The following is a 7,537-nucleotide window of genomic DNA, read 5'->3' on the forward strand; positions in this document are numbered from 1 at the left end:
CCCAGGCTTACCCAGATACAGGACACTTAAACAAAGCCAAGTCCCAGAAAATCCACTGCAGGAGCTCACACCTGGCTAAGTCAGCGGCTTTAAGGGGGAAAGCGGGCAGGGACCACAGCAAAACAAGATGGAATGCAAGACCTGGATGCAAATGCATGCAAATGAGACATTTCTTCTTTTTAATAAGCAGATTAATTAACTTCCTACCCCAGTCATGGCTTGGGGTATTTTAGAGTCACTAGCCAACAGAGGAATAGGTGTTGTTAATTCTGCGATTTGCATCCAGGAGTAAAAATGTCCCCAAACTGCTGTCTTGATCAGTTTTGTCTCCCACCTGCAAGAAATGTTTGCGGAGTCCACCCCAAACTTCCAGCAGTGCAGCCCAGCACAGTCATGTCACTTGCCAGGATGGGATTAGAGGAGCTATTACTTCTAGGCTGCTGAGAACATGTGTCTGGAGACCCCAAGGCAGGCCAGCATGCTGGGTTTCAGGTTTCATTACAAACCCAAAAGCTGGGCCAAATTTGCTGCAAGGTTTGTCAAACACATAACCTCCTAAAGACGAGATTTCAAACAAATTCCTTGTGATTTATGTTTCAGTATGGCGGCCATTGCAAAAGCCAACAGTTCCTTGTGCATAAACTCCCCAAGTAAAGCCATTTCTAGAGCTCAGTGCCCACCTGAGTTTGTATTTAGCTCTTCCGTATCCGTGCTAGAGTCAAAGAAATTCCCAGGCATCTGTGTGCAGCCCAGGAATAATCAAACCTCACAGAGGGAGAGTGGTGCTCCGATTCAGGCAAGCTTTAGCCTGGGTAGCTCTTGCAAAGCATTCCAAGTTATCACTGGAAATATTTGCTGTTTGTCCTTAAAAATTCCACATGCAGCTTTCCAAGGCTTGCTCCTGTTCTGTGAATTTGCATCTTTTGTACCTTCAAGAGGCTCCAAGCCGGTCTTCTGCTCACAGATTTACAGTCATTTTATTGCTTGCCATCACCCTTTCTCCAATCAGAATGTTCAGTACAGAAAACAGAAACTGACTATATTCTATGCTTTTGCTTTTGCTTTTAGGAAAATACATTACCAGTAGAAAGATGTCTGAGTTCTCTACATTCTGGCTGCAAGGGCACTTTAGGCTTAAGAAGACCTTGGGTTCTCAATCATTCATTCATCATTTATCTCTTTGCAATCTTTTATTTTTCCTTTGCAAGGAAATAGTCTTTCCTTCATGTGTGCCACATCCATGTTTTTGTCCCTTCTTTACCTACGAATATCCATTCACTATTCTATTCGGTTAAACTACTGTCTTATGCATTAACCTTTTAAATTTTATTTACTGCTACTGTATGTCGGAAGGAGGTGCATACGGAAGTCAGAGGACAACTTTGTGGAGCCGATTCTCTCCTTCCACATTTACATGGCATCTAGGGAGCAAAAGAGCATATCTCAAGATTTCTGAGGCCAGTGCCCTTACTATAGAGCCGACTCACTGCCCCATAGACGTAACCTTTCCTAATTCATCCTTACTTAATTCAGTTGACTTCCACAGTAGGTAGGGCTATCTCCAGGACCTACCTCAGATATCACCCCTGCTATGGGGACACTGATAACGCATAGTTTATAAGGATCCTCTCACCTATGTGCTCCAGTGAGGTGATTGGTACCTGTTTTTAGCTTAGGAGCTATAGAGGAGAGGCAGGCCAAAGCTGACACAGCAGAAAGGCTACCCTATCTAGTGACTGTAAGGAAGACACCTCAGAGAAGAGCTGGTCAACACTGGGAACATCATTTCAAGTTGTAGTGCAAGCTGTGATGGGAAAAAGTTAGAATGAGAGATAAAAGGATGATTCCCTCTTTGGGTCAGCTGTGCCCTTTCTATGTTCTTTCCTTTGAGAACTTCCACATGGAAAATAGCACTTGCTGCGTGTGGTTAGGGCTTACGACAGCCCAATTCTCCGTTGAAGACTCAGCTCAGAATACGAGTATTGTCAGGTATTTTCACAATAGATCTATGGGGCTGATTTGATTACTATCCCCATATTACAGATAGAGAAATTGAGGCTGCAGGAGACTAAGAGAGTTCTACAAGGACATGCAGTGAGGAAGTATTAGAGTCAAGGTTCACATACCCTTTGCCAGACTGATCTTCAGCATCTCCTGATCCTGAGAGCACCCAGTGGCCATTGAGGTGCTTAAGGGATATGGACGATATGGACTATTGAAATGGGGAAAGAAAGCCGGGAGGTGGTGGTACACGCCTTTAATCCCAGCACTTGGGAGGCAGAGGCATGTGGATTTCTGAGTTCGAGGCCAGCCTGGTCGACAGAGTGAGTTCCAGGACAGCCCAAGGCTACACAGAGAAACCCTGTCTCGAAAAAAACAAACAAAAAAAAAGAAAAGGAAAGGAAAGGAAAGAAATGGGGAAAGAAGTAGAGGGGCAAGGAGGCTCTTGGCCTGGATTTTATTCTTCATCCTGTACATTCTCATACTATGCAGTCCCCCTTCTCATTCTAGATTTTTCTCTCGAAGCCTGGTCTAGCCCTTCCCAGCATCTTCACTGTCAACAGTCTCCAGCCCCTGTTGAATGCTGAATTCGCACCATCAGCTTTCTGCTTGCCTCTGTCCTATCTTCTTTCCCTGCTGCCCCAGAGATCAGCTTTCCGACTTCTCCTTCAGGACCACAAGTAAAGGAAATCAAGTGCTCATCAGCCCTTTAATACAAATAGGAAAATTCAACATGGTGTTGTCGGTATACCATCAAACACTAGCAAGAGGAAAGCCAGGTGAGTGTTCTATGGCCCTGACAACTGAGCCATGCTTATTCACGCATTATGTTGCATTTTGAACACTGACTAAGTTCTAAACATTCTCCCATAGATACTCTAGGTACCCAAAGCAACCATCTTGCTGTTTCAGCTCAGAACTTAAGTTAAAACAAATTTCTTTACACTTATTACACAGAATGCTTGCTTCACCTTCCACTAAAATACTTCCTTGTAGCTTCAAACAGGAAGGATTTCACCAAGACCAGTTCTCATCTTCATCTTCCCTTGGAAAACCAGTGACTCTAGCAGCTGGATCTTCCCTGTTTCCCACTTCTCGAGGATCTTTACCATTCAAGGCCTCATCTTTGTCCTTCACTGGTCCCTTTCCTCTGTTCATTGACATTCTTGCCAGTTTCTTCTACTCAGATCCATTTGCTTCAGAAAACTAATTTTCTCACACCTTTACAGGGTTCCCTCTCTGGCCTCCCTCCAGTACCCAAGCCTTACTCTGTCACTCTGCCTTTCATTCAACACACATTTGGCTAATGGTGACTGCAAGATGCAGCTAAAATGTGCTGAAAGGGAAAGACTTACAAACATAATCTCTGATTTCAAGTGACTAAACAAACAGCCACCATCCAGGGCATCATGGAAATATTATTCTTCAACTCTTGGGTCTTTACGGTGGAAAAGCAGGCAGGAATACAGTTCTCAAGGACAAAGTTTGGAGCTTCACCAGCCAGCCTTGAATCATGACATCTATATTCTGTTGTATGGCCATGAAACCTAATTTCTCTTGGCTTCAGTGTTTTTGTTTATAAAGTGGGTACCAATAATAATCTTATCTTTCTTATAAGGATAGCAAAAACTAATGAAAGTAAATTGATCACGATTGGGTCTGGAATTCACTGTATGGTCATAATCATTAATATTTTATAAGAAGAGACTACAAGAATGAACTGATCTCAGAAATGAAGGTAAATTGATAACATGGAGTTCAAAGAAGAGACTGGGATTATTAATGGATAGTTGTAGAGGTGGGACAGAAAACATCAAAGGCATCTTCAGATTTACAAATGAGAATGACTAGGAATCCATTTAGGTATACAAACCAAGGAAGGATTCACACGGCTCATGATCCTTCATGAGGATCTTTCAGAGGGACAAATCAGAAGGACTGAGAAATATCATGGCAAGATGAAGACTTGCCATGGGAATGAACATGCCTGACATCAAATATGACGAGAAACTGGGAAGAAGTGGAAACAGTAAAAATGCATATCTATTTCTAACTGATCATGAATTAAAGAAGGAGGTAAAGGAGTGGGAGTGGAGAGGGAGAAATGGAAATATAGTACTCAGGCATAAAACTCTCAAAATGTAAATTACAAAAATAATGTTCATTATTTTTAAAAGAAAAGAAGCCAATGTAGAGTAACATCCATGCCATTGAAGGAGACTTGCTCATTGTTACTGACATGTTGAATAGCCCATGTAAATCAGTATTCTCCAACAGAAGTAGTAAATGCTAAAGGGAATCTTGTTAAGTCAGCTTCCACAGTGTGGAACAGGGAGTCCACCAATGGCTGCCTCATACCAAACAGATGGAGAACTTGGTACTTGTGCATTCTGTGAGGTTGCATGCCTTAGCACTCCCAATATGGAGCTACAAGCCTAGAGTATTCCTAGAGAGCTACTAGTCTTCAACCCACGCTGGAAGCCTAAAGAAGCAGATTCTTCTATCAGCAAAAAAATCAAAAGCAACAACAATGGAGTGGATGAATGTTTCAACAAGAGTGAAGGTCAAGATGATGCAGGAATGGAGAGCTTCCCTTCTTACAGCTACCAGTGGATGTTGCTCACATTTAGAGTGAGTGTTCCCATAGTAATTAGGACAGTTAAGACAATCCTTCCCCCAGACATACCATAGGCCAACTTGATATAGACAATTCCTCAAGCTGACCATTAAGCTAACCATCAAAGTCCAGAAAGACAATGCAATCATTTTGCTCAAGCAACTTGATTAATAGATATAAGGAGGGTAGATTGAACTCAGAAAAGATGCAAGAACTAAATTGGTAGTAGGATGTGGATTTCCTCCACCAATAGAATCCCCAGCATGCATCAAAACCTTCTCTGTGGTAATGAATCTTAATATCAGCTCCACACATCTACAGTCACTATGGAAACAATGCTGAATATGTTTATGAGGGTGTCTCCAAAAAGGTTAGCTGAAAAGGAAAGGCCCATCCTAAACTGAAAGAAGAATTCCTGGACTGAACTGAAGGAGAAAAGGCCCTGCACAGAGCACTCATCACTTTCTGCTTCCTGGCTGCAGGTGCAATGTGACCAGCCAGTTTATATTCTAACTGCCATTATTTCTCTGCCGTAAAGGAGTGTATCTGCTTGTCTCATAATCCAAACAAGCCAACCTTTTTTAAGGTTGAGTTTTGGAGGTTGTTTATGTTTTTCTTTGTTGTTTTGGTTGATGTTTTTTGTTTTGTTTTGTTTTTTTGACATGTATTTCATCAGAAAAAGTAAGTAATGCCCTCTTTCAGAACACGGACTGGAGATAGAGTCTCCAAGTGTTCCCGCACTGCTTCTGGATGGTGTCTGTTAAAAGCCTCTGTGGTGCTATAGATTCTAAAAGTAGTTTTTACAGTAGCATCACTGGTTGCTCAGCAGCCAATGGAAATGCACAGTAGTCCATCTGGAACTTAACGAGGGAGTTGCTGGTTCACAATCAGAGTTTGGAACTCTCCTGGCACTGAAGCTAAAGATGTGTTGCATATCATTTCCTACGGTGGTCACAACTGCTCTCTAATGTCTTCTTGACCAAAAGGAAATCTAACAAATATTTGGAATGAGTAGAACAGACCATCATCAGTGAAAACAGTTCAGTTCCCAGGATCTGGTCGTCAAGTCCAAACCTATAGCCTGGACTATCGAACGAAGAGCCGCCTTTCAGTAGGCTGAATATCTGTGATGTGTCTCTTCTTTCTAACTTAAAGAGTGAGCTAACTGGGCCTCCTCTCTCTCTAACTCCATGACACCTGTCCCTCTCCTTCTTTTTAAGTCACATCAGTTCTGCCTCTTTCTATCCCCTACCCCATCCACTTCCCACACATCTGTGCCACTTCATGCTTGGTGTGCTCTGAACTCTTTCCTCTCCACTCTAAACCCATGTATCTGCTCATGGATTCTGGCATGACTAGTTTTCCCACAGTAATAAGGTGTTCTCAACTCAAGACATTTCCCCTTTAGAGAGAGCATCCATGGCCAAATTATCTTAATAAGGCACGCATATTCCATCTCACCCCATCTACACTGCTGCTCTTTGCATTAACATCTGCCTTTGCTCTTATGCACAGCCATGTGGACTGAAGCTCCTACATGGGCTGATGGTGGATTGACTTTACACATACTAAGGGTTCCTCAAAGTCAACATGAGGCATGGTGTTTGTGGCTGTTCAGTATAGTTTGATACATTAAATGGCTGAAAGTTTACCAGAATGAAATGTAGGAACTGTCTTAACAAATTACACTCCTAATCTAGGGCCAGGCTACCATGTAACAGGGATGTCTAAAACTTCTTATTTAACTATTCACTTATTTGTGAAAAATAGATTCATCGGATGCTTATTTAAAGTCTGGGGTGATATTATATCCTGAGAACAACAACAAAAAAGGCAAATTTGATTACTTGAAGGTCTCCCTGGGCAAGGGAGACAATTCAATGGGTGGGGTGCCTGTTGCAGAGACTGAGGATATTATTTAGTTCAAGATTTTGAACTCAGATAGTAGAAGAGAGGAGCCATTTATGTATGTTACTCTCTACTTTATAAACATTAACCTTGTGGCACATGCCTATCTATACACAAACTAATAAGTAAATTGTTTTTTAAAGTTATGAAGAGAGCAGAAGGCTGGGTGAAGGTGATTTTTGTGTAAGGCTGTCAACATGAGTTAATTAAGCCCAGGAATCCATGTAAGGTGAAGGAAGGTATTGACTCTGGAAAGTTATCCTCCATCCTCTATATATGTGCTATCGTATGTGTGCCTGTACACAGACATCAAACACATACACGCATATGCATACTAACACATAGAAGCACACACACAATTAAATAAAGGTCTCTCTCCAGAATCCTTTTTCCTGAAACACTGTTTTCAATGAGAATCTTTTCAAATCCCAAAAAATCTTAGAGCTGCTACTAGACTGATGTAATCTACTTCTGACCTATGGACATATGACCAGTGCCAAAGCCTTCTTAGTCTAGCATTGTCCCCTCTTTACTGTATAGATCAGGTTAAGTCTGTTACCTTCAGTCTCTTTGTAAAATACAGATGTAGTATCCATTTCATACAGAAATCAAGAATAACAGTTTCTAGTCCATAGTGATAAGTAGTTCGTGTAAAGTGTCAGACAGTTTTCTAAGCACTTTATAAATATTAATTCATGAATCCCTTTTAAAAAATCCCATAAGAAAAAAAAGAGAGTTACTGTTTCTATTTTCATGATTAGGAAACCTCACCACAGACAGGTTAGGAGACCTGCCTGAGGTTACACAGAAAATCATGGGTGGACCGAAACGTGAGCCAGGACAAGCTGACTCCTTCCTATTTCATGCTGTCAGTCAAGATAGTCCACAGCCTGTGTCTTTATCAACCTTCAATTGGGAGCTGCTAGGAAATGGGCCTGTATAAGTACATTGTTATCAGATATACAACCCAACTCATTCATAAGGGAAGGAAGCATGTAGCAAAAGAATAAA

This window comes from Mastomys coucha, unplaced genomic scaffold, assembly GCF_008632895.1.
Source record: "Mastomys coucha isolate ucsf_1 unplaced genomic scaffold, UCSF_Mcou_1 pScaffold22, whole genome shotgun sequence".
Classification (NCBI taxonomy): Eukaryota; Metazoa; Chordata; class Mammalia; order Rodentia; family Muridae; genus Mastomys; species Mastomys coucha.